Source organism: Mastigoproctus giganteus, chromosome 9, assembly GCF_048544385.1.
Source record: "Mastigoproctus giganteus isolate SK-2022 chromosome 9, ASM4854438v1, whole genome shotgun sequence".
Classification (NCBI taxonomy): Eukaryota; Metazoa; Arthropoda; class Arachnida; order Uropygi; family Thelyphonidae; genus Mastigoproctus; species Mastigoproctus giganteus.
In genome coordinates this window covers 161,900,541-161,926,823 of record NC_143583.1, presented here as the reverse complement: position 1 = coordinate 161,926,823, position 26,283 = coordinate 161,900,541, and the positions used below count along the sequence as shown (strand labels likewise).

General features: G+C 38.8%; 1 protein-coding gene across 2 annotated transcripts in view; it reads left to right on the top strand.

Moving 5' to 3' along the window:
* The window catches only part of jbug (filamin-type immunoglobulin domains fbug), a 1,114,928-nt gene that overhangs the window by 312,133 nt on the left and 776,512 nt on the right, over positions 1-26,283 (top strand). The gene's annotated exons all lie outside the window — the stretch shown is intronic.

The following is a 26,283-nucleotide window of genomic DNA, read 5'->3' as shown; positions in this document are numbered from 1 at the left end:
TTTTTAACCTATAATCTTTTGTTAACATATATTATTTTTATTACATTTTATATATCGTTTATGCCTTTGTTGACTGTTCTTATACATATTTTTGTACAAATCCTTTTCTGATATAGTAACCAATATTCCCGGGTAACTGTAATATTTTAACCTTCATTTCTGTACTTTTAATATGTCTTCTCATTTATTGTGTTTTGTGTTTTATTCCCTAGGTTGCTGTTGTGCCAGTAAAACCAAACCAAACTGTACTTATTTAAGATTTTTTTATATTCATTTTAAACAAAATTTATATACATGCATACTTGGTTTATAGAAGTTCACCTAGTTTTACTTTAGCACAGTAGGTTTTCTATAAGAGGAACCAAAAATATGTAACTTCATTTACTTATGCATGTTAGCAAATTTAAGTATAAATAAGTATTTTATTATTTATGTATAATTTAAGTATGAGTGTTTAACTATACCTATATTATACTTAAATTTTAAGTATCTTATGCTTATTTATTAAGCATATAAATTTACACAAGCAAATTTGCATGTGTAAATTTTCTTATTTATGCTTATGTGGGGAAGGGGATATCAGCAACCTAACCTTCATATAATTTGAGACCCCACAAAAAAATGAGGTCTTGCTGTCAGGTGTGCAGGGTCCCCTGTGAAAATTTTTAGATGTTCAAAGTAATTTAAAAAAAAATGAAGTAATAAATAAAGGATAAATAAATAAAACTCCCACTGATTACTTCAGAAACTAAATGTTTTTTATTATTATTTATTTTTTACTTCATTCTGTCTTGAGTTACAGCCCTACTCATAATAACAATCCCTGAATACTAAATATCATTTCAGATAGGATTACCTATTTATTTTTTTCTTCAAACACTTTAAACTATTAATACTGGTACCAACTTGATTTAGCATTTCATAAATTTTCAGCCAAGCTGCATTACTTTTAGTGCAGTTTGTTTTGTTTAAAAGTCAGGCAAGTTCAAGAATTAACTGAAATTGGAATTGGCAGTCAATAACCATATTCCAGCCAGACTTGTTTGCAGTACTCAAGGCGTGTCCTGACCATTACCTTATACAAAGAGATAATCACCTCCTTTTCCCTGTTAGAAAAATTCTTGTATGTTATTGACAATACCCCACGACCTGCTCTGGCAGCCTATCTGATTTGCTCAGAAAACTTCATACTGACTGCACAATTGCTCCGAGATATTTTTCATTTTCTATCACCCTAAGTGTAGGGTGATAGAAACATACCACACAGTTGATATGTTTCTCTGGGTTACTTCTACCCATATGCAGTACTTTGCATTTGTCAATGTTAAACTTCAGTTGCCACTTCTCAGCCCATCTACCCAACTTTTCTAGATCCCGTTGGCAGGGCCTCTGAGAGGAATTTTATAAGGGGGTACAAAGTTTCTTTCGGGCCCTCTTCCCTTCTCCATTAGTCATCCTGTTTTTATCCACTATGGTTTTATTCCATGAGCTGTAGCCTGTAAAGCTAAAAAAGGTATGGAAGATGAGAGAGGGGTGGAATGGAGTGCTCTGTTGATTTTCTGCATTTTTGAGGCCTTATGCTCCTATACTCCCTCCATGATAAATATAAAAAATATATAATAAAAGGTCGGAGAGAAGAAAGCACATTTGATTTGATGACCATCTTTGTTTATGATAGAATACAGATAAGGAGAAAGAATTCACATTGAAACATCATTTTATATTGCAATGCAGATCAGATCATCAGAAGACATAATTATTAGTAAAAAAAAAGGGGAAAAAAAATGGCAGATAGGCTACGTATTTACTTTAATTAAAAAAAACTAGCTTTCCTGGCCTTTTTTTGTGAAAAATTTTGAATCACAGTATGAAAATTAATTGTTCTGGCAATGTTTGATTCAATTCTTAGCCTGGCCAAATCCACAAGATGTTCCTGAGACATTGTAGACCTTAAATAATTCTTAATCAGCTTGAATTTGCTAAATGCTCTGCAGAAGCTACTGTTGCTGGAATTGTTAATAGTATTCTTAATAAAGCTAACACAAACATTTGGAAACAGATTACCAAGTCTGTAGTTAGTTAACGAGTTCAACAGATCTAATGGCTTTAACTGTGCATTTACAAAATTTGCCTTACGTACTGAAGGTAAACGTTGCATTTCTTTTCCAAAATCATCACCGTTAAGGTCAGCAGAATATTGCTCTGATAAAGATATAGCTTTTCTCTCCACATCACTTTCAGACATAGTGAAATATCGCCACAAGAAATCAATTTTTCTGCCAACTGCTTAACAGTATTGAAGCAGACAAGTAATCCTGCTATAACATTGTCTACCAAAACGTGAAACACACACTTTCTGAAATAGGCCTCTTCTGGCATATCTGCGTCATATATCATATGCGTCATTCATTTCCTCCAAGTCAGCATCAGGTGTGCTGTAATCATGCAGCTTTGCCCTGTTGGGCTTAACTCCACTACGTCTACGGGAGAGTTTTGTATCTATATTTAGGTTTGCAGCAGCCAATTTGGCTTCATTCCACATGCATTTCCAGTTGTTTCGAAGTTTTTCAGATCTGTGAGGAGAGTTTCTGTGTTTGCTACTTCAGCATCCAGTGTGACATCTCTAGCTTGGATGACCTTGTTGCAAATATCTATTCCAGCTAATATTTTTGTATCACACAGCTGACATTAACACACAGGAAAAAGATGTCACATATAATAAAACTCCATGGACTTCATTTCTTGTTTTAGCTGTCAAATTTAGTTCTAGGAGGTCTTCCAGTGCTGATTTAATGTCGGGCAAGTGAGCTGCAAAAGGATTTACACATTCAACATGATCTGACCATCTTGTTTCAGACATACTAAGAAGAGAACCAATACGGTTTTGTAGTAATTCCCACCGCTTAGAACTTAACAGGTGGTACACAGTTTGAATTGTTCCGAAAAGGTTATTGCTTCAGATATGCATTCAGCAGCTTCATTTCCGCATAATTTGAGTGTGTGACAACCGCAAGGTGAAAAAAATTGCTGTTGAGCATTGTTCTTGTATTTTTGCCTGTGCTCCATTGTATTTTCCAGCCATATTTGCCCCATTATCATAAGCTTGAGCTCTACAATCACAAGATTCGTGCATTCTGCAGTAAATTAATTTTGTGAGTCAGGGGGATAATGAACTTGAAGCTGCTCACTCCTTTTCTGTGACTCCTCCACACTTAGAACATGTTCCTGAAGGATGGGGTCCCACCTGGAGAGCAGTTCAATTATTCCTAAAAAGTGTCCATTGTTTGAATCACCAATTTGATAGGATGAACCAGTAAATGCCAGTCCACGTTCTCCCAATAAGAGTACAACATCGATGATGCACTTTAAAAGATTGTACCATTTCATAGCTTCAGTTTTGATTGATGCTTCTAAGATCGTGTCAACTCCTGTCCCAGACAGAAGGTGCCTTTCTAGTTCTTGTCAAGCTAGGTAACATTCTCTGTGATTATTGCCTTTTTCATGTTTTGTGACCCTGTAGGACAGTTTCCACCACTTCCCATTAGAATCCCAGCCTTCAGCAGATTTAGATGCAGAAGTGCTAGTCTTGAGACTGACTGTCTTGTGCCAAAATAATCGACATGGAAAGCAATATAATGCTTGTTTCTGTTGACTTTAGACAAGCCAGTCTCTTACATGTAGTTGTCCATTGGTGCTTTGAAATTTCAGTATGCTTTCTGGGAAAATAGTATGCTTTTTTTTTTGGAGTTATCTTTTGGGAATGTTTTAGGCTGAGGGATCTGACCATTCGTAACATACTTTTTCTATTTTCTTTTGAGATGGAAACTCGGTTGTGAGTTTTCATCTCAAAAGGAAACTCCAATGTCAAGGCCTACATTATGATTACTCCTTTTGTTTTCCAAATTCACTTCCACATGCTCCTGTGTGTCTGTTTCTTTCTGTTTTCCATTTTCATTTTCTACATCTGCCCCTTCATCAAAATCCTGTGCATGATTACCCAAATCAACTGCTCCTTGTTTGCATATGAGGTTTCCAACAGTTTCTTCTTGGTCCAATTCTTGTAGGTGAGTTAAATGAAAAATTTTTTGAAGCCGCACTTAATCCAAATTGAAAGAGCATTTGTTGACCCAGTTTCTTCTTGGTCCAATTCTTGTAGGTGAGTTAAATGAAAAATTTTTTGAAGCCACACTTAATCCAAATCGAAAGAGCATTTGTTGACCCCTTTTTTCATTTTCCTCTCGTTCTTTCTTGTCTTTCCTTTTCTGGGCTCCTGATTTGTGAGACTACATTTTGGAGAGATGATTTATAATTTATACTTTTATATCTGAAAAAAGGGAAAAAAAAGACAAAAAAATATTATATACTAATAATTTAGTAGTAGAAGTAGTGGTAGCAGTGGTAATAGACTAGTATTAATTAATAGTAGTACTAGTACGGGCTTGGCAAACCTGGGTCCTGAGCTAGATATTATCATTCTTCTCTTTCTTGCCTTGCTGATGATTCTCTTCTACTTCTGACACTCTCTCTCTCTCTCTCTCTCTCTCAGGGTAGTGTGGGAAATTTTTTTTTTTTTTTATTTTTTGGCTGGTGCAGCATAAGCCTCAGGCTTCCTTGCACCATATGGCTAATAATAATAATAAACACTGGCAATCTGCAGAAAACCCATGGGAAAAAAATCAGGAAGTACACAAACCTAAGACATATGGAGCAGGAAAGTAAGACATAACAGCCGAGCCACCTGGATAGAACTAGAACGCAAGAAAACCAAGGACGTACAAGAAATGAGAGGATGGGAGATTCGGGAAGAAGAAGAAGTAAAACAGACGATCAAGAACTCTCACAACTTGCAAATTCCAGGAATAGATAACGTCCACAATTACTGGTACAAGAAACTCACTTGCACACACAAGCACCTGGCAGAGCAATTCACCCGAATGATAAGGCACCCAGAGACAATCCTGAAGTTTCTCACTCAAGGAATCACATATCTGAAGCCTAAAGACGAAGACACAAGAAACCTGGTGAAATATAGACCAATCACCTGCGTTCCCAACAATGTACAAGATCCTGACCAGCTGCATAACCAGGAAGATATCAGACCACTTGGAGAGCCAGAACATGATGGCCAAATAGCAGAAAGGATGCAAGCGGCTGAGCAAAGGATGCAAGGAGCAATTAATCATAGCTGCCACATTTGTGGAGAAGCGTTGCAACATGTACAACCTGCATCGATTACTGCAAGGCCTTTGACTCCGTGCCTCATAGCTGGCTAATAGAGGTGCTGAACGTCTACAAAGTCAATCCGATAGTAACAAACTTCCTAGGAGAAACCATGGCGAAATGGAGTACCACCATTAAGGTTGAAAACATTACAACTAAGCCAGTCCCCATCAGGAGAGGGATCTTTCAGGGAGATGCTCTAAGCCCATTGTTGTTCTGTCTAGCACTTAACGTGCTATCTACCATGCTCAACAGTAGCAAGTATGGATATAATCTCAAAGAAGGAAGGAAGAACCTGTACACCCTCACCCACCTGATGTACATGGATGACATCAAGTTCTACACAGGAACCGAAAAGCACCTTCAGCAACTACTCGAGATCACCGAAGAATTCAGCAATGATATTAGGATGGAATTTGGTCTAGACAAATGCAAGACCCATGCTATCTACCATGCTCAACAGTAGCAAGTATGGATATAACCTCAAAGAAGGAAGGAAGAACCTGTACACCCTCACCCACCTGATGTACATGGATGACATCAAGTTCTACACAGGAACCAAAAAGCACCTTCAGCAACTACTCCAGATCACCGAAGAATTCAGCAATGATATTAGGATGGAATTTGGTCTAGACAAATGCAAGACCCATGGATTGCATCAGGGAAAATTAGCCAACCGAAACTACCACCTGCAGAGTGGTAAAGAGATCAAAGCCATGACAGAGGGAGAGGCCTACAAATACTTGGGGATGATACAGGCTCAGCAGTTACAGCACAAGGAAATTAAGGCCTGTCTGACTGAAAAATACCATCAAAGACTCAGAAGCCTGCTGAAAGCAAAGCTGAATGGAGGGAACACAGTTAAAGCCATAAACACCTATGCAGTACCAGTGCTAACATACTCCTTCGGGGTCATAGATTGGACTAACACCGAGCTGGAGGATATGAGGAAGACGAGGACAATGATGACCAAGAGCCGCTTACACCACCTGATATCTTAGAGAGAGAGACTGACAATTGCCCAGGAAGGAGGAGGAAGGGGCCTAATAGACCTCATTGAGCAACAGAAGACAGCGATAGTTAAACCTGAAGGATTACTTCCAGAAACAGACAGCAGCACTCCACCAGGCCATAAGGAAGATAGACAAGCAGTATACCCCACTCAACCTAAGCGAGGAGTCCACCCCAACCTGGAGGTACAAACGAAGCTAGAAAGATGGGCAGAGAAGACACTCCATGGCAGACACTACAATGATCATCTCCATCAAGATGACATAGATAAAATTCATTCCAATGCATGGCTCATGAGCGTGACAATCTTCCAAGAGACTGAAGGAATCATGTTCGCCATCGAAGACCAGGTAATCAACACCAGGAACTATAGAAAATACATTGCCAAGGAGCCCGGTGTGTTCGATGACGCATGTCAACAATGCCACCTGGCCTCAGAAACAATTTAACACATCATCGTGGGATGCAAGGTGATGTCCCAGACTGAGTACACTCATAGACATGACCAGGTAGCCAGGATAATACATCAGAAGCTAGCAAGGAAATACCAGTTGTTCAAAGAAAGTGTACCATACTACAAGTACGAACCCCAGGCAGTATTAGAGACCCCAATCTACAAGATGTACTGGGACCGCGCAATAATAACGGATAGGGCAATCCTGCACAACAGACAGGACATAACCCTTGTGGATAAGAAGGAAAAGGCTACCTATCTGATTGACATAGCGGTACCCAACACTGGCAACCTGCAGAAAATCCATGGGAAAAAAATCAGGAAGTACACGAACCTAAGACAGGAGAACAAAGAGATGTGGCATATGCAACAAGTAATGACCATCCTGATCATCGTGTTAATCACAGGTATGGTGCCAAAGACCCTACATAAGAGCCTAGCAGCAATAGGTCTCACAGTGAAGACTGTGAAGACCTATAAGTAACTCCAGAAAGTCGCAAACCTGAACACCTCTAGGATAGTCAGAGTTCCTTGGCCAACAGTAACACCAGACATATGAACAATTACCCTGTGTACTTGGTAGCAATACCCATCATGAGGTGGAATCCCCAATCAGGGAGAAATAATAATAATAGTACTACTATAATTAACCTGATGTACATTGTCATTTAGGAGAACATGCTAATGAAAAAAAAAAAAAAAAAAAAATTCTTGCTTATTAATGCTTGTCTAACCTCCTTTGTGACTTGATTATAGACTAGCTTATATCTATCATAGGCTTCTGTGTCGCCTGATAATATATATGCATCCCCTGTATTTTTCTTCTCTGCCACGAGTCTCATTAGTTCATCTGACATCCATTTATGATGTCAGATGAACTAACAGTATTTCTTAATCGGTATGAAAGGCTAGTAGTTTCCTAGTAGTTTCTTGAATGCTTCCCACTTAGAATTTTCTGTTAGTGACATCATCATCAGTTGGTCCCACTGTACAGAATTTAATAACTGTCTCATTCCACTGTCACCTTTATGAAAGCAAAAACCCTTCCCTTTACCCCCATTGTTATTATATCTTTAAGAAATCCCACATCAGTACACTGTGATCACAGCCACCTAATGGTTCCTTTATCTTCAAATTCTTTATACACGAATAATCACTGCTGATAACCAGATCAAGAGTATTACCCTCTCTGGTTGCCTCTCCAACATGGTGTTGCAGAAAACAATCATGGAATAAATCCACAAAAGTCTTGCTAGTGTGCGTGTGACCACTGAAAGTGCCAGTCAATATCTGAGAAGTTACAATTACCCATTATAACATGATCTTATTTACTGGCCCATTCTATTTCTCTGTAAAATTGTTCATTGTACTCATTAGAGTCATTAGGCCTATAACACACACTCCTACTCTCTTTTTACTCTAATTTCTAGGTAGACCCTAGATGGGGAAACTAAAAGAAAGAATAATTAATTTTCGGTAAGTAGGTTTAGACTAACAAGGAAAATGTTTGTTTTTTCCTCATGGAACAAGGATTATATTATTAATCTCACAACAGAGCCATTAAGAAATTATGTCTTCCTGAGGCAATCTGAAACCCTGGTATTGCTTTATGAAAAGCTGAAGATTTTATTAAATTATTTGTGACTTAAAATGATGTCGTTGTCTTTAAATTGTTAGCGAAAACCATTGATGATGTTAATTTTCAGAATGCATTTTAACTGCAATAAGATGACAATGAAACTAGTTTGCATTACCCATAATTGTTCTACTAGTTTTAGCACAAGCTGGACACCTGTGGTGCTTTAGAATAGTTAAGCTCATGTGAATTCCGCACATTATGTTATAAATTGTATGTAGCCTGTTGTTGCTTTGTTTGTGGGATGAAAAAAATTTAGTTTTTTGGGAGAAGAGGCACATGTATCCATCACCTGAGATGAACTTAATTTTATGAAAATAGTTCTTAAGTTTCTCCCATCCAACAGGAAGCATTCTTCTATTTAAGCCAAAGACGGAATCAGACTGAGGCTCTTTCCTCAGGCTGGTATTATAGCAGACCAAATTGCGGAGAGGTATTATGTTTTCCTAGCCTGTATTGTATTTCTAATTTATGTATTGCTCTTTATAAATGTGAATTTTTGTAGTTTTCTTCCCTTTTAACAACCATAAATCTGACATTTCATTAATGGTTTTGCCATAGGGTAATGAAGCCACTCGCAGATAACGTGGAAAAATTATATAACTTACTGATATAATTATTATTAAGATATTACCTTGGGAAAAAAATATTGTCGTTCATTTGAAATAGTGTTGTCATCTAAAAATTCTAAATTCAGTACCTTCTTATGTGAAGATTATTAGAAGCTGACCTTACACACACACACACACACACACACACACACACACACACACACACACACACACACACACACACACACACACACACACACACACTTCAAAAATTTATCTAATAAACCACCCACTACCAGACCAACAGATGTGGTAGTGGGTGGTTTGAACAGATTCTAGACTAGACAACAATCAACCAACCACTGGCTGAAGGCAAAATTTTGCACATATATCTTGCAATGATCCTTCCACCATTTGAATTTATGTCCCTTATTATGTGTAGTTTCAGCAGGAAGAAGAATTCAATCAATGTTTAGCTTACTCAGTCCATTCAGGGCCTTAAACACTTCAATCAGATGTCCCTGCAGCTGCCTAGTTTCCAGATGCTGTAATTTCCAGATTTGAAGCCTTTCTTGGTAAGAGCTCTCTTTTGTTTCCTTTCACAAATTTTGATGCTCTTCCCTGCACTCTTTCCAGCAGGATCACATCCTTCCTAAAGTGAGGCATCCAGACCTGTATAGAGTACTCAAGATGTGACCTGACAATAGCCTGATACGATGGGGTATCAAAAATTTCATACTCTGACCTAGATAAAACATCAGTAGGAAGATGCCGTTTTTAATTTAAGTTGCCTACATATTCAATAACTGATATGTGAAATTTCATTCTCGTAGGTGATTGTATTCCAGAGGTGGAGCCCGGAATGTGAGGAAGGATGCTATGGTTGATAAAGTGGAGTATCTTGCAGTGATCAAGTTCCTGCATTTGCAGGGCAAGAAAGCTCAGGAAATTGACGAAGAAATTAAAACTATGTATGGGCAGAATTGTTCATTCTATGACACTGTAAAAAAGTGGAAATGGGAGTTCCAGCGCAGTCATACAAGTGTCGGCTAAGGTAAAAAAAAAGCCAACACTGGAAGGATGAGAAATGTCAGATAAATTATGTGGAAAATTAGTTTCCTAATACCGGACTCTAGTGCTGCTTGCTCGGTAAACAGATGGTAGGTGTTATTGGTCTGGAGCCGAAATCAAGAAGGGTATATTGATTTACAGGTAGGTGTGGCAAACGATGAAATGATAGGTTGTGGGTGTGACAGATGACAAGCTATTGGTTGGCATTATAATGTGTATTTATGAGTAAAGAACAGTGCATAATAGTTTTGTGGTGAATGGTAAACAGGTAATAGTAGCGATGAATCTTAATAAAAAGGTGGAAGAAATTTGTAAGGAAAATAAAACGGTTGGTTTTTTGATGAAAACTAAATTAATAAAAGTTTCGTTCTGTTTTTGGAGTTTGTGAGTGTTTTTCCTATACTGTTGATTTAGGTTTGGTTACAAAAAAAGGAAATGGTTTCTTTATTTTTCGTTATATTTTGTAGCCTGACCTTAAAAATAAAAGGACACTAATAAAAAATTAATATTTTGTTAATAAATTATTGTTAATAATTTATGGCCTAGTCCACCCATGATTCTAAAGAAAAAAAGGTTAGGTTACCTCCTCCATTTTGGGAGGGGTTCAAGCTCCCATGGGATTCAAATGGAGGTAACCTGACCTTTTTTCACCATTAGGGCATATTATTGAACAAGAAAATAAAAATAACAGTTAGAAAAAAATTTATTTTTTTATGAATGTGTTTCTAAATATGACTGTGATTCTAAAGAAAAAAGGTTAAGTTATCCCCTCCACTTCGGGAGGGGATCTAGCTCCCATGGGATTCAAGTGGAGGTAACCTGACCCTTTTTTCGCCATTATGGAAAGCATTCATTAGGGAAAGTAACCATTAGTGCTTCTGAGTGCTACTAAAGTGATACTAAACCAGTTATCATGTGTTGTGTTCGTGCACCAATGAGCACATCATTTGCTGCACCTACCTGTCAGCCAATATATCATTCTCGACTTTGCTCCAGACCAATAACACCTACTGTCTGTTTACCGAGCGAGCAGTGCTAGAGTGCCGTATCGGGAAACTAATTTTCCGCGTGTTATCTGATTTTTCTTGTCTTCTCGTGTTGGCTTTCTTTGCCTTCGCCCAAGTGTCTTTGATGAGCCAAGAGAAGGAAGGCTGTCAACATTCACAGACAGTGAGATGGTTGCAAAGGTTGAGCAGCTGGTGCTGGGTGACAGACGTGTGATAATTCATTTCATCGCAAACGCAGTGGGAATTAGTTATGGGTCTGCCCACAGCATTTTACACAACTCTCTGCACAATTTCTGACGCCTTCACAGAAGCAATGTGAAAGGTATTGTTCTCACCAACGGATGTTGAGGATGTTTTTGATTGGTTGGCAACAAATGACGAATGCTGGGTGTATCAGTATGATCCAGAGACTAAAGACATGTTGAGACTAAAGAAACCATTGCGTGGATGCTGCTTTGATTCGTCAGGAACGAATCAAAGCAGCATCCATTTTTGCCTGAAACCACGTGAAATCGTGGTTTCAGGCAAAGTGTGGATTTCTATGATTCAGGCATTACACAACTGATCCATAGATGGGAGAAATGTGTTTCTATACATGGAGTTTGTACCATTACATAGGTGAGGGTACAAACTTTTTGATACACCCTCGTACAAAGGGATAATCACCTTCTTATCACTGCTAGTAGGGATAAGAAGCTATCCTCATGAGCTGCCCTTGAAGTCTGTCTGTACTGCTTAGAGAACTTCATATTTGAATGCTTATTTACCTCAAGGTCTTTTTCCACTACCTTGAGTGTAGTACTATGTAGTTGGTTTGTTAATCTGTGATGACTGTCCAAATACAGTACCCTGCATTTTTCAGTGTTAAACTTCAACTGCCATTTCTCAGGCCCATCAACTTAATTTTCCTAGATCTTGTTGCTGATAACTGTCACTAACAACCCTGCCAATCTTTTTATTATCTACAAACTAAAGTATGAAGTCTTATATACCTTAATCAATATTAATAATATTGAAAACAATGCACATTACTACAGTTTGTACAGCAGTCTTATATGTGAAACAGTATTAAAAGCCTTCCTGAAATTCAAGTGTATGATATCAAAATTGGGTCTTGAGGGTGTTACATTACAGACATTCTCTCAGATATGTCAAGCTGGGTTTGCTACCTGGGAGTCTAAAACACGGATGGAACTGATATTCGGGTGACATTTAAGACAGATGGGCCTTAGAGCAAAATCCTCTGCTTGTGCCATTGTGAAGGTGCAAGCAGAGGATGTTTGTAACCCTGGGTGTAACCTGCATGTGCAAGTCCTGAAATACGGAACATAGTATATTGGAGGTAATCACCCAAGTGCACACTAATGTGAGCAGGGTTGAGGTGTGGTGCCCACACCACATGGAGGAATGCTGCTTCTTGTTACCAGGCAATACTAGGTGGTAGATGACTCTCCTCAACCAATGCAATACCACCAATTTGCATATTGGAGGTGTGAAGTAGTGGAACCCATGTTTAGTCTCCAGAGGAAAGTTGCAGCAAACTTCCCCATCTCTTTCATCATGCAGTATGATTGATCTCTTTTGAGTTTATGATAGATATCCTGGCGAGATTTTGTCTTTCTACATTTTGAGGGTACAGCTCTGAAATAATGTTTGCAAATTGGCTGCTAGATAGTCCACTGGTCTGAACCTATTGGTATCACTCTAGGTGGCTTTTGGATCAGCTATTGTATAATCTTGCTGCCTTTCCTCTGCCAGATGGTGACTTGTGGGAGTCTAAGTAGTGTGTATTTATGGGGGTGTATTGTCAAGGCCTTGTTATGTTAAGCAGATGGATACATTCTCAATGTGTATGCCATATCCCAGAATTTTATTACTTCGCACAGCATGTCCTCCCTACCCCAGCCTTTACTTACTATAAAATATATGTGGTCTCAGTTCCAATATCAGTGATGTCTTTTTTCACTTAACCCCATGTACTCTTTCTGACAGAATCTCAGTTATCAGTTGATTCATCTATTGCCCATCTCAGTTGTCCAAATTATTCACTGTATGATTCCTTTTGCATCAAAGGTAGTCTTATGTATATGTCTGCTCTGATATTCTTTGTCAGAGACAGCAATTTGGAATCTCCTCTTTTCAGTCTTCTTTGACTTAAAATCTCTCTACCACATTCTGTCAAATTCCTCTGTTGCCTCTATCATTCACACAAGTCCACTAATCACTTGAAATTCTCCTACTTCCTCTCTATGAAACTTGACTTTATCCAGTCTAACTATCCTAATGAGGTAATTTTCCTTCATGATTTTAATGTTCATGACTTCAGCTGGTTTCCTTTTTCTAGCCACACTGACCCAGCTCATTGAGATGTTGAGGCTTTTGCGTTCACTAATGCCCTCACACCGATTGTTCATTTTCCTGCCATAATTGGCGCACTATGGCCATAGTTGCCGATGTGCCTAATAAATCCCCAAACAAACAACCTACCGTAATACCGGACAATCCTAACCACGCAGCCAATACCCTTCATCTTTTTCTCAGAAACAACCCTTTTAAGCATATGGTCTAGGATATGAGGTATTTAGAGTACCTCAGATCATTACATTTGCATTACAAGAATGCAAAATAGGATGATCTGCTAGATTTTTTCTTCTTTTCCTTTGTTGGATTAATGTTTCAAATCTGGTGTCAATGTTTGCTCAGATTGTATTAGTGAAATTATTCTTGTAAGGTGGAATTGAATTTCCCATTTTATTTCCTGGGATTTCTTTTTTCTTTCATATATATGGTGCAAAATTTCATCAGCATTTTATTAAGTGGTCTTTATTTTTACTCACTCTAAAATTAGCATTGCAGTTTGTTAAACTTTACGATGGTAAACGTGAAAGATTACCATTATTCCACACTCAACCGTAACATCTTGTCCTTTTTCTAAACACTGGTTTTCCAATAAATGTGCTAAGGCTGTTCAATATAAGAACATTGCATATTGCAATTGGCTTGCATTAAAATCTCCATCCTCATTTTCTGCTTACACCAAAGATTGCAGTAATTGTAAAGCAGTTATTAATCAGTCCAAAATAGTTTTTGAACAGGCTAACAGTACAAAAAACTTGCTTCTTGTTCAAATGGCAGGGCTCTTTCCAAAGTCATTACCTGCAGCTTTTTCCCATCTCTACTGCCCTTTCTGTTGAAGCCCAATGGTTCTATTGCCATCTCAGATAAAGATAAAGCCAACCTGCTAGTCTCCTGCTTTCTTCTAACACCAGCATTAATGATCTTGGTAAACCCTCTCAAACTATTCCCAGTACACTCCACTCAGTTCTTCCTGCAGGCTTTCTTCAAAAGAATGTAAGAAGGATTTTGAACAATCTTGAAGGTAAGAAAGCTCCAGGTCTGGAGGGTATTTCTGCACTTGTTCTCAAAATGTGTGCTCCTGAACTTATGCATGTTCTGTGCCACTTTTTTCTGTTACTAATTCCAAAGGCGTTATCCTTTTTGCTTGGAAATTTGTTCATATCCACCCAGTTCCTAAAATGGTTGTCAAATTTCTCCCATCCAATTATTTTCCCCTTGCAATTACTTCTACACTTTCTAAAGTAATGGAGAAATCAGTTAACTGCAAACTCGTAAACTGTCTAGAAACTTTTCATCTGATCGATGATCACCAGTGTGGATTTTACCAGTGTCGATCCACTGATGATATTCTGGCTTATGTTACCCATCTGTGGATAAATTCAATAGAAAAGTTTGTGAAACTCAAGCAGTTGCTTTTGATATTTCAAAGGCTCTTGATTGTGTTTGGCATAAAGGTCTTCTAAATAAGCTTCCATCTTATGGGTTTGCTAACTGTTTTTTGTAATTGGATATCCAGTTTTCTCTCTGACTGCTCACTGCAGGTGATAGTAGATGGCTCTCTGTCTTCTAACCACTAATACTGGTGTTCCCCAAAGTTCAGTTCTTTCTCTCACTCCTTTCCTCTTGTATATTAATGACCTGTCTCTATTGACCAGAAATACTATCCATAGTTTTGCTGATGATAGCAGTACATTCCACTTTCCAGTTTGAGAAACCTTGCTCTGCACAAACCGCATGAACTTCTCAAATATCCACTACCAATTCCTTAAATGTTGATATTCAGGTAATTCTTCAGTGGGGAAAAGCTAATGTACTTGATTTCAATTCTTCGGAAACTGAGTTCTGTCGTATATCTTGCAAAAAGGTTTCTTCTTCTCCTATGCTTATCTTTGATGACACTCTGATTTATAGGCCAGATCATATATAACTATTTGTATTACCCTGACTTCTGATCTTGGCGTATGCACATTGCAAATATTGGTTCCACCGCATCTAAAAACCTGAGTTTTCTCTTTGACTCTCGGCATTACTTTCCTTCCAAACAACTGTTCATTATACAAATCACAAATCTACCTTACCGTGGAATATTGTTTCAACATCTGGGGCAGTGCCCCAAAACTCTCTCTCAGGCTTCAAGATTTCATTTGGAAAAGGATAGTTAGGTTAATTAATGACCCATCTCTAAAAAGTCTCTCCTGTCTGCCTCATAGACGTTCTGTTTATGCAACATGCCTTTTCTATAAATATTTACATGGGCACTGTTCCTCTGAATTGTCTTCTATAATTCAAACCTGCCTGAACATGTGCCACACCTGTCAACGTGCTTTTACTTTCCAAATTCAAACTCACATAGCCAACCTTTCTTCCTTATTTATTCATTCTAAGATGTTCTGTTTTCTGGAACAACCTGCCTTCATATTATTTACTGAAAATTAAAATCTATAGGAATAGAAGTGTAATGTCAACAAGTATCTTCTTTTATCTTCTCAGCCTTTAACACTTGCATGGTACTAAGTACTATAGTTTCTAATACTTCTTGTGTTTGGGGTTCTAATAAAAAAAATAAACAAGGAAAAAATTATTTTTTGTCTTCAGTTCCTTTGTTTCTGCATCATGGTATCGAATCAGATTGGTCAGACAAGATTTCCCTTTATCAAATCCATGTTGTAAGGTGCAGTTTTATGTGACATCAGTTTGGATATTATGATTCCCTTAATATAATTGGATAAGTTCCATCCACCTGAGGTGGATTTTTTGTTTATCTTCAAGAATTTCTCTTTCACTTTCTTTTCAGTTATCACAACATTGTTTTGCTCCCTGTTAAAGCTTGATAAACCTCTGGCATCTCCTTCCCTAAAAAATCCTCATGTCTGAAAGTAGATGCAAAAGCTATTAAATTTGTCTGGAACTTGTGAAGGGTCATCAACGGTTAACCTGTAGACATCAAGTGGCCCAATATGATCCAAACCCTTCCTTCTATTGTTAATATAAGCGTTATATTAACATATATAAGCATTAACCAAGGAGGTTAGGTAAGCTAAGGCTTTTGTGACTTGATTACAGACTAATTTATACTACCATGCTTCTGTATCCCCTCAACGTGGGCACCTGTATGTGGTGAGGGACCTCCCAGTGATGCTGCTGGTCCTTCAGATTAGCATCACTGGGATTCAATGCCTACAACCTAGATTCCAGGCTAATCAATGAAATCCGATGTGTTTGCAATGTGCTGCGACCTGTGGAAATTGTAAAGAGGATCTGTCAAGGGACCCATCTTCAAAGCACCACTTTGGCCCATGCTACGACAAGACGGATGGTCCTGGATGGTCCGGCTAGAATCAATTGGCTAGTGGGTTTGCCTGCAAGGTCAACCATGTCATTGACATGCCTCTACCTTCGTTCTTTGGGGAACAAGATTTAGACTGAGTGGCAGTACAGGTATTGTCAAGGCGGTGTCTGGTTAGCCCTGGCGTTCCACTCCTGAGCACAGTTATTGCCTGTCAGGTGTTTGGGTTCCATGGTTGGTGGGAAATCCGGGCACTGAACCAATAATAAATCCTCACGAATCCTTATAAATATATTTTTTCTATGGCCGCAACCCTATCTGAAAACTTGATCATTGACCCCGATAATGTCACCTCTGCTAAGAGACAGAAAACTGAGGTTATATCAGGTCCAACACCTTGCTACCTGATATATATTCATTCCACCAGTGAGAAGCCTTTAGGAATAAGTGTCACCCTTCTTCATCCAGAAATGTTGGCAGGCTCTCCCAAATCTGTCAAACAGCTACAGTTAGGAGACATATTTGTGCAGATCAGAAGTGACAAACATTCAGAACATTCCTCTGAGCAACATCTATTGGTGATGAATGCCCATCACTGTTACTCCCCACATGATACTGAACTCATCCTGTGGTGTCATCGTAGAATGGGATCTTATGGATGTGACGGAAGAGGAAATCTGTTCTGAATTAAAACCTCAAAGAGTGATAGCTGTGAAACTAACATCCATGAGTAGTGATGGGAAAATCGTTCCAACAAGAAACATCATCCTGATATTTCATTCACCAACGTCTTCTTATGAAATCAAAGCTGGCTATATTACTGTTTATTGCATCCTTATGTACCAAATCCTTTATGGTGCTTTAAGCACCAGAAATACGGACACTTGCAAATGGCCTACGTGGTGCCCTTGCATGCACTTGTGCTGCAAAGGACCACGAAACTATGGCATGTGCAACCACACAACCCACCTGTATTAACTGCTAAGGAGAACACCCTGAATACTCATGAGCATGCCTGAGGTGGAAGGAGGAAAAAGAAATACAAAGACTTAAGTCAGAGCTTATCAGGTGAGAAAAACAGTGTAACCTATGCTCAGAAGGTTGCAGGGAGATGTTCCATCGGAACTCAGACTGAAATGGTCATACCAACAAAGGAGTCATTCATTCCCATCGCTCACTACCTGCTAAATTCAATAAAACCCGCACAGAAAGCTCAGTCAGCTGCCACTCTTATATCCGTACCTCCTGATGCTCCACCCTTAACCGAAGTTGCTGGTGAAGAAAAATAAGAAGCCAGAAACACCCTCAAATACTGAAGGGAAAAAAAAAAAAAAAAAAGGGTATTAAGAGGAAGGAGGTACTGTATGAAACAATCTTGGAACTCTTTCCAGATAAAGAAATGGACACAGGACAGCATCCATACTTCCCTAAAGAAGATAAAACCAAGACTGACAAAAGTAAGCCCTCAGCACCTCAGAAGCTGCCTGATGGACCTACCAAGCCAAAACAGTGGCTAAATTCCTACAGTGGAGTTGCTGCAGATTCTGGCAAAACACTGACAACATCAGTGCTCTCCTACACAGTCATGAGCCAGTATGCTTTTGCTTGCAAGAAACTGCTTCAAGCCAACTGAAAACTGTTTCTTTCATGATACTAGTATCATATGTAAGGATAGAATTGGGAATGGACCTGCCCATAGAGGAGTTGCCATCCTAGTGAGCAACCAGACCTCTTTCCAACCTGTACTGCTTTGCACCAACTTAGAAGCAGTAGCAGTTTGCCTTGCAGTTGGGTTTCTATTAACAGTCTGTTCGGTTTACTTTTCACGTGGGGCCGACATATCCCAGAGAGACCTTGATGATCTTATTGTGCAGCTGCCTATCTCTGTTATAATTCTAGGGGATTTCAACTGACATAACACCTTGTGGGGGGGGGGTTAGTCTGACATTAATGGAAAGGAACTTGTTGTAGGCATATATTCTCAATGACAATAACTTCTCCCTTCTAAATGTGGGAACTAACAACTTATTCTATTCCACATGCCTACCCATACACTCACTGCCATGGATCTTTCTATCTGCTCACCTTCTCTTCTCTTCTCTTCTCTTCTCTCTTCACGTAATTGGGAAGTGGAGGACAATGTATGGAAGTGATTACTTCCCTGTGACAAAATTTCCACACTAATTAGGGGAATACGATGTCTTTGTTTTAGGTCACCGCAGTGGAAGATAGTACAGGCTGATTGGAATGCCTTCCAACATATGGCAGAATTTGACATCACTACAGTCAGCCTGAACATATATTACAAGAACTATTGTTCATTCAGCCGCATCAATCCTACCACAGACATCATCCTGGTTTCCACATTTTCCCAAACCATGGTGGAATGCAGAAAGCACAGCAGCAAAAATGGCTCAAAACAAAGCTTGGGGGGGGGGGGATATTCCAATGATATCTTATGACGGTCAGTCTAACAAGTGAAAACTGCACAAGTGAAAGCACTCTACATTTGCTGGAAGAGGCAAGAGGAATCACGAATCCGCTTAGCATCATCAGTTACCCAGTCCATTAGTACTAAGGTGGTCTGGGATAAAATCCAAAAAAATGAAATAAAAATATACATCGTGCCCTTCATCGATCCTAATATGTTTTTTTTTTTTTTTTTATCATCGAAAACCCCTTGGGTTGGAGGTTGAGAAGACGAAAGAAGATATTTGTTGGAAATACGTATGAAGGAAGGTTGTTCCAGGAAACAGTAGTTGAATGAATAAATGAGGAAGATGAAAAGTAGATTCTGTGAGTTTGAAGCTGGACAGTAAATGGATGTTGGCTGGTGGCAGCACATGGTTGGACCGTTTTGAAAGAGAGAGCGGGAATTATAGAAGCCAATTCAGAAGAACAGTGCCCATGGAAGTATGTGTACAAGAGGCATGGAACAGAAACAGTACGTCTATGAGAGAGCGAGTGGAGAGACTCTGTTAGAGATGAATCATTAATTAACCTAACTGCCCTCTTCTGAATGGAATCAAGAAGCCTGAGAGAGGTTTTGGGGGCACCACCCCAGATGTGGGAACAATATTCCATGGCAGGGCGGATTTGCGATTTGTACAGAGTGAACAGCTGTTTGGAAGAAAAGTAATGCCGAGAGCGAAAGAGAAAACCAAGTTTTTTTTTAGATGCAGACAAAGCAATATTTGTAATATGCTTTTGCCAAGAGAGATTAGAAGTCAGGGTAATCCCCAAAAGAGATACATCATTTTGCCTAGAAATCGGAGTGTCACCAAAGATGAGCATAGGAGCAGAAGAATCCTTTTTGTGAGATATAAGCCGAGACTGAGTTTTAGAAGGATTGAAATCAACTAAGTTGTCTTTGCCACACTGGAGAATTACCTGAAGATCGGCATTTAAGGAAATGGTGATTGTCGGGAAATTGAAACTGATTGAGCAGGACAAGGTTTCTCAAAATGGAAAGTGGAATGCAATGTGCTATCATTGGCAAAACTATGGATAGGATTTCCAGTCAATGGAAGAAGGTCATGAATATATAAGAGGAAAAGAGTGGGAGAAAGAACCGAACCTTGGGGATACTAGCATTAGTCGACAAGTTAGAAGACAGAGAGCCATCTACTATCACCCTCAGTGAGTGTTCAGAGAGAAAACTGGATAACCAATTACAAAAACAGTTGGCAAACCACAAGGTGGAAGCTTGTTTAGAAGACCTTTGTGCCAAACATGATTGAAAGCCTTTGAGATGTCAAGAGCAACTGCTTATGTTTCACCGAACTTTTCCATTTGATTTGTCCATAAAGGAGTAGCATAAACCAGAATATCACCAGTTGATCGACACTGATAGAATCCATACTGGAGAGCGCTGAACAGATGGAAGGTTTGTAGGTAGTTTAAATGTTGGTGGTTAATTAATTTCTCCATTACTTTAGAAAGAGTAAAAGTAGTTGCATTGGGATGATAATTGGATGGGATGGATTTGTCTCCCTTTTTAGCAACTGGCTGGATACGAGCAAATTTTCAAGCAGAAGAAAAAAAAAACTTTGGAATAAGAAAGTGAAAAAAAAAAGCCGGCAAAGAACAGGAGTAAGTTCAGGAGCACAGGTTTTGAGAACAAGTTGAGAAATACCATCAGAAACTGGAGCTTTCTTAACAAGATTCGTCAAAATCCTTCTGACATCCTTTTGACGGAAGCCCACAGGAGGCATTGAATGGAGCTTGTTGGGAATGGTGGGAGATGTTTTACCAAGATAAGTGGATCATTAATACATGAGTTGGAAGAAAAATGGGATGGTAGCAGGTCAGCTTTATCCTTGGTCGAAGTGGCAATGGAACCATCAGGTTTTGACGGAAGTGGGAAAAGAGACAGCAAAAGTTGCTGCTAACAACCTTGGCAAGAGACCAGAATGCTTGGCTACCATTAGGGCAAGAAGCAAGTTTTCTAGTCTTAGCTGTTCAAAATCTAGTTTGGACTGATTAATAAGTGCTTTACAATTGTTGCGAGCTTTGGCAGAAAATGAAACTGAAGAATTGTAAACAAGCCAATTACGATATGCTACATTCTTCTCCTGAGCAGCCCTAGCACATTTATTGCAAAACCAAGGTTTAGATAAAGAATGAGATTTTAAAGTGGAGTGTGGGATAAAGGATTCCATTGCTACAAGAATAATTTCATTGACACAATCTGATCAAACGTTAACATCAGAAGTTTTGAAACAATAATCCGACCAAGGAAAAGAAATCTTGCAGGTCATCCCATTTTGCATTCTTGTAATGCCAAACAACATGAGGTTGGGAATACCATGAGTTAAAGGCTCCATTGGAGAAGAGACAATCAACAAGTTGTGATCTGAGGTGCCTAAAGGACCACTCACTTCGACTGTGTACTTAGAAGGGTTCTTTGTGAGGAAAAGATCAGTCATGTTGGCCGTATGGTTATGATTGTTCAGTATTCTTGTAGGTAAATGAATAATCAGTGCAAGGTTATTATTAATTGCAAAAACCTCAGCATCTCGACCAGCTGGTCAGTGTGACTAGAAAACGGAAGCCAGCTGGAGTTGTGAACATTAAAATCACCAAGAAAAATTACCTCGCTGTTAGGAAAGTAGGACTGGAGAAAGTCAAGTTGCAAAGAGAGGAAATCAAAGAGCTCCAAGTGATTAGTGGAGTTTGGAGAACAGTAGAGAGAACAGATGAATTTGACACAATGAGGTAGAGAGATTTTAAGTCAGAGAAGATCAAAGAGAGGAGATTCCAAATTGCCAAATCTCTGACAGGGAATATCAGAACGGACATATGCCCAAGTACCACCTCTGAGGCGAAAGGAATCATACTGCAAATAATTTGGGCAACAGAGATGGGCAGTAATTGAATCAACTGATAACTGAGATTCTGTCAGAAAAAGTACATAGGGTTTGGCAGACTGCAAGTTGAAATGGACCTCATTTAGATTAGAATTGAGACCACGTATATTTGTGAAATGAATTAGGAAGTGTTTGGGAGATTTAAATCTTTTCGCAGATAAGCTTGCTCTGTTAGTTTGACAATTCATGGTGTATTCAATAGTAGAAAAAGTGGGGGGCAGGGGACATACTGTATGAAGTAATGAAATTTTTGGTTATGGCGTACACATGGTAAGAATATAGCCAGATCCTTGACATAACGTGGCCTCAACAATATCAATGATTGATATTGAGGGAAATGGACCATAATCTCCCACGCTGGTTGATTTCGGGTTGGCAGATCAAGCGTATTTAGGAGTTGGGGCTTGAACCCTGGTCTACACAAAGGGCGTGTGCTACTGCACTCTTTCTCCTGACCATTCGGCTATGGTGGCCTGTGAGAATTATTAAAAGACAACTGCAACAAACCATTGATCCCCTTAATTTCTGGGTACATGGTAATGGATTCAGATTTTTGCCACAGAAGACCATTTGCATTCATTTTTGCCATAAGCATAATCTTCATCCTGAACCTGGAATGAGGCTTGGTCATAATGCCATCCCAGTTGCAACAGATACAAAATTCTTGGGACTTATCTTCGATAAAACATTGACATTTCAAGCACACATCCATCAACTCCGTACCAAGTGCACGAGAAGCTTGAACATACCCCGTACTCTTTCCTTTACATCTTGGGGTGCACCTTACTACGAATCTCCCGTGTACTTGTGCGATCTAAACTTGATTACAGGTCCCAGGTATATGCATCATCCAGAAGTAGTGTACTTCGATGTACAGAGCCTGTATGCGGAAGTAAACGAACTACTGCTATTGCTTCAACTTAAACAGTTGTCTCTAAAGTATGCTTTAAAACTGAAATCCTTGCCAGACCATTCTACGTGGACATATTATTGCCGTGTTTGGAAAAATTTTACAACATCCATAAGACTGCCAATCGTCCTTTTGGTATTTGTGTCTAACAGCTACTCAGTGAGCTTACCATCAAGGTAGACAAGGTTGCCCAATCACTAAAGCACACCCTTTCACCTTGGCATGCTCATATTCCATCATGCGACTTCTTCCCCTTCGAGAATTGGGTAGTCTGGCACTCTATCATCTGTCTACCTGCAGCTCTATTCAGCACAGCAAGCCGATCATTCTGACTTCTTGCCAGTTTTCACCAATGGCTCGAAATCTGCATCATATGCAGGATCTGCTCCTGTCTTTCCAGATACCACTATATCAGAGCAGATTCTCCCTGAATATAGACATTGCAGAGCTGCATGCAATAGAGTTAGCTTTGGACCACATTAGTACTTGCCAATTCCAACGGATTATGATATATTCTGATTCCTCCAGCATATTACAGGGTTTATTCTTTTTGAAATACAATTCTCATCCCGTCCTGTCTCAGGTCCAGCAGAAGATACACTCTCTCTATGAGCATAAATTCAATATCCACTTCTGCTGGATTCCTAGCCAGATTAGGATTAGTGAAATGATTTGGCTGATGCAGCAGCAGCAAAATCAGCAACTTCCACTAATAATCATTGCCTGTCAGTCCTCTATACAGACTACAGGCAAATAATACACAAGATATCACTATCACTATCTCAATAGCATTACCCAATATTCTTGCACCCCTCTAAGTGAATCCCATCTCTGTAGGAGCTGTTCATCCTGTTAAAAAGTACAGAGAGACTAGCAATAAATTATGTTACATAAAGCCTGTAGTAGAACGGTGGCATTCTCGTGTTTGCAGGGATTGTAAAGAGGAAGTTGTTCTTGCTCGGCTCCGCATAGAACACAGTCATTTGACTCATTCATTTTTACTCAGGCTTTGTGACATGCCTATGTGTGAATCCTGTGACATTGTTTTATCTATTAGACATATTTTAACTGACTGTCCAGATTTTAGAAATGTGCGTTTTACTGCTTTTAACTTTCTGCCTGAGCCTTATACACTCAGTCAGATTTTATCTGACAGTGATATATGTTTTTTAAACATATATACAGTGATATATATATGTTTTTTAATAGGTATACCGCTTGTAACCATCATATGACTTATGACGAGGTAACCTTTGAAGGGTTACCAGAATTAATTTATATATTTATTTTTAAATCACTAACTATGTCTTGGTGCATAATATCCTTAGGCGCTAATGCACCAATAAATCAAATCAAATCAAATTGAATTGAATTGAATTGAATTGCTTTTGTATCATATTATAATTTATATGCATCCTGAGCACTTTTCTTCTCTGCCATGTCTTAATATTTCATGTGACATCCATTTAGGTCTAAGCCTTGAACTGTATTTCTTTGTTGGTATGAAAAGCCTAATAGCGTCTATGATTACTTTCCTGAATGCTTCCCATGTAAAATTTGATGTTGGTATCTTGATGATGATGTTGGATGAATTTGATGATGTTGGATGAATTTGAACACTGTCTGAAACCACTGTAGTTACTATTATGAAAGCAAGGCCTTTCCCTTTAATCACGATAGTAGTTATGTCTTTAATTAAATTCTCCATTAGTACACTGTGATCATTGCAGCCCAATGGGTCTTTTACTTGTGGATTATTAATGCATGAAGAATTGCTTCTGATAACCAGATGAAGACTATTGCTTCCCCTTGATACCCCTTTAACATGCTGCTAAAGTAAACAGGTATCCAGTAAATCTACAGGTCTTGCTAGTGTGTAAGTGACCAACTCACAAATTCTAGTCAACATCTGGAATTTTAAAATCCCCTCTTATAAGATATTCTGATTTACTGGTCCACTCTGTATATCTCATTGCTATACTTATTACAGTCATTAGCTCTATAGCATACTCCTACTTTCATTTTTTGTTTTCCCACTGTTTGTGTTGCACCAAACGAACTCATCATTTCACTCGACTGGATGAAGTGTCTTAGATTTAATATGCTTCTTAACTAAGTACATATCCTTCCCACTCCTCTTGTCCTGTATGTCCTTCCTCCATATATTTTATTCCCCATATTTCAATTCGACATCCATTGTAGGATATCTTTGATATCCTACAATGTATGCATTTGATGACCTAATCAATACTTCAGATTCATTAAATGTATTTATAGTGGTCCTACAATAGTGTATATGCAAGTCTACATGCACATGTTCTTAGTCTTAGTTATCCTAATACTTCCCATTTATTTACTTGTTTTATTATGACCCACAGCATGGCCCATAATCCCCAACGCCTTGCTTTCCAGGCTGCTGCACGTTCCAGTAGAAGCAGTTCAAGAATTGCTTTCATCATTGTCGGTGACTAGTTATTCTGTTAGGCTGTATATTTTTCAAGTGATAGGCAGTTTTTCAACCTGCCTATCACTATCTCAATAGCATTACCCAATATTCTTGCACCCCTCTAAGTGAATCCCATCTCTGTAGGAGCTGTTCATCCTGTTAAAAAGTACAGACCATGTTGAAAAAAATTCTACCTCATGAGCTTTTGCAAATTCTCTCAAATAGATTGACAAGGCTCTCAACATGTATTCCTTCCTATTTGAGCGGAATTGCAGAAAATTTCAAATTCAATGTTAACATGACTTTTCTCAACATTACCCTCTTAAGTAAGTTCTCAGATCTCCTACTCATAATATCATTAGTGCCAACATGTTATAACAATATCACATTTTTTCTCTTAAAAGATATCTTCTCTACAATGTGACCTACTTTTGTCCTCCCCCTCCATAGACATATACTGCCCTTATTCTGCCTATCCTTCTTGCACAGGACATCTCCCATTTTTTCTGACAATAGAGTCACTGCCAATAACTACTCCTGTGAGATCAGTCTATTGTGCCTTGGGGATTTCCGCTGTTTTGTGAGATGCACAAGTGTGAGATCTGGTGTTTAGTTGGGCTGCTGAGAGCTTTATAGGCCCACATTTTAATTCCTTTGAGGGCATCTACCCTATTCTTCGAGCTTGGCTCAAGTCCTCACAGAATGCTGAGTTGACACCTGATTTCTTCATAGTTTCTGTAACACACACACACAGACACACACACACACACCACTTGGTTGTGTCATGCAAAAGTTCCACATTCCACTATGTGATTCATAGGATAAATTCCCCTTTGGTTCTCCCCTGAGCCACCACTCTCCTTCTTTTTGCCCATTGCTTTTCTGCTCTGCTCTGTAGCATGATTTCCATTTACATACAATTAAATTGATTAACAATGAAAATTAATAAATTAATCAGTTTAAT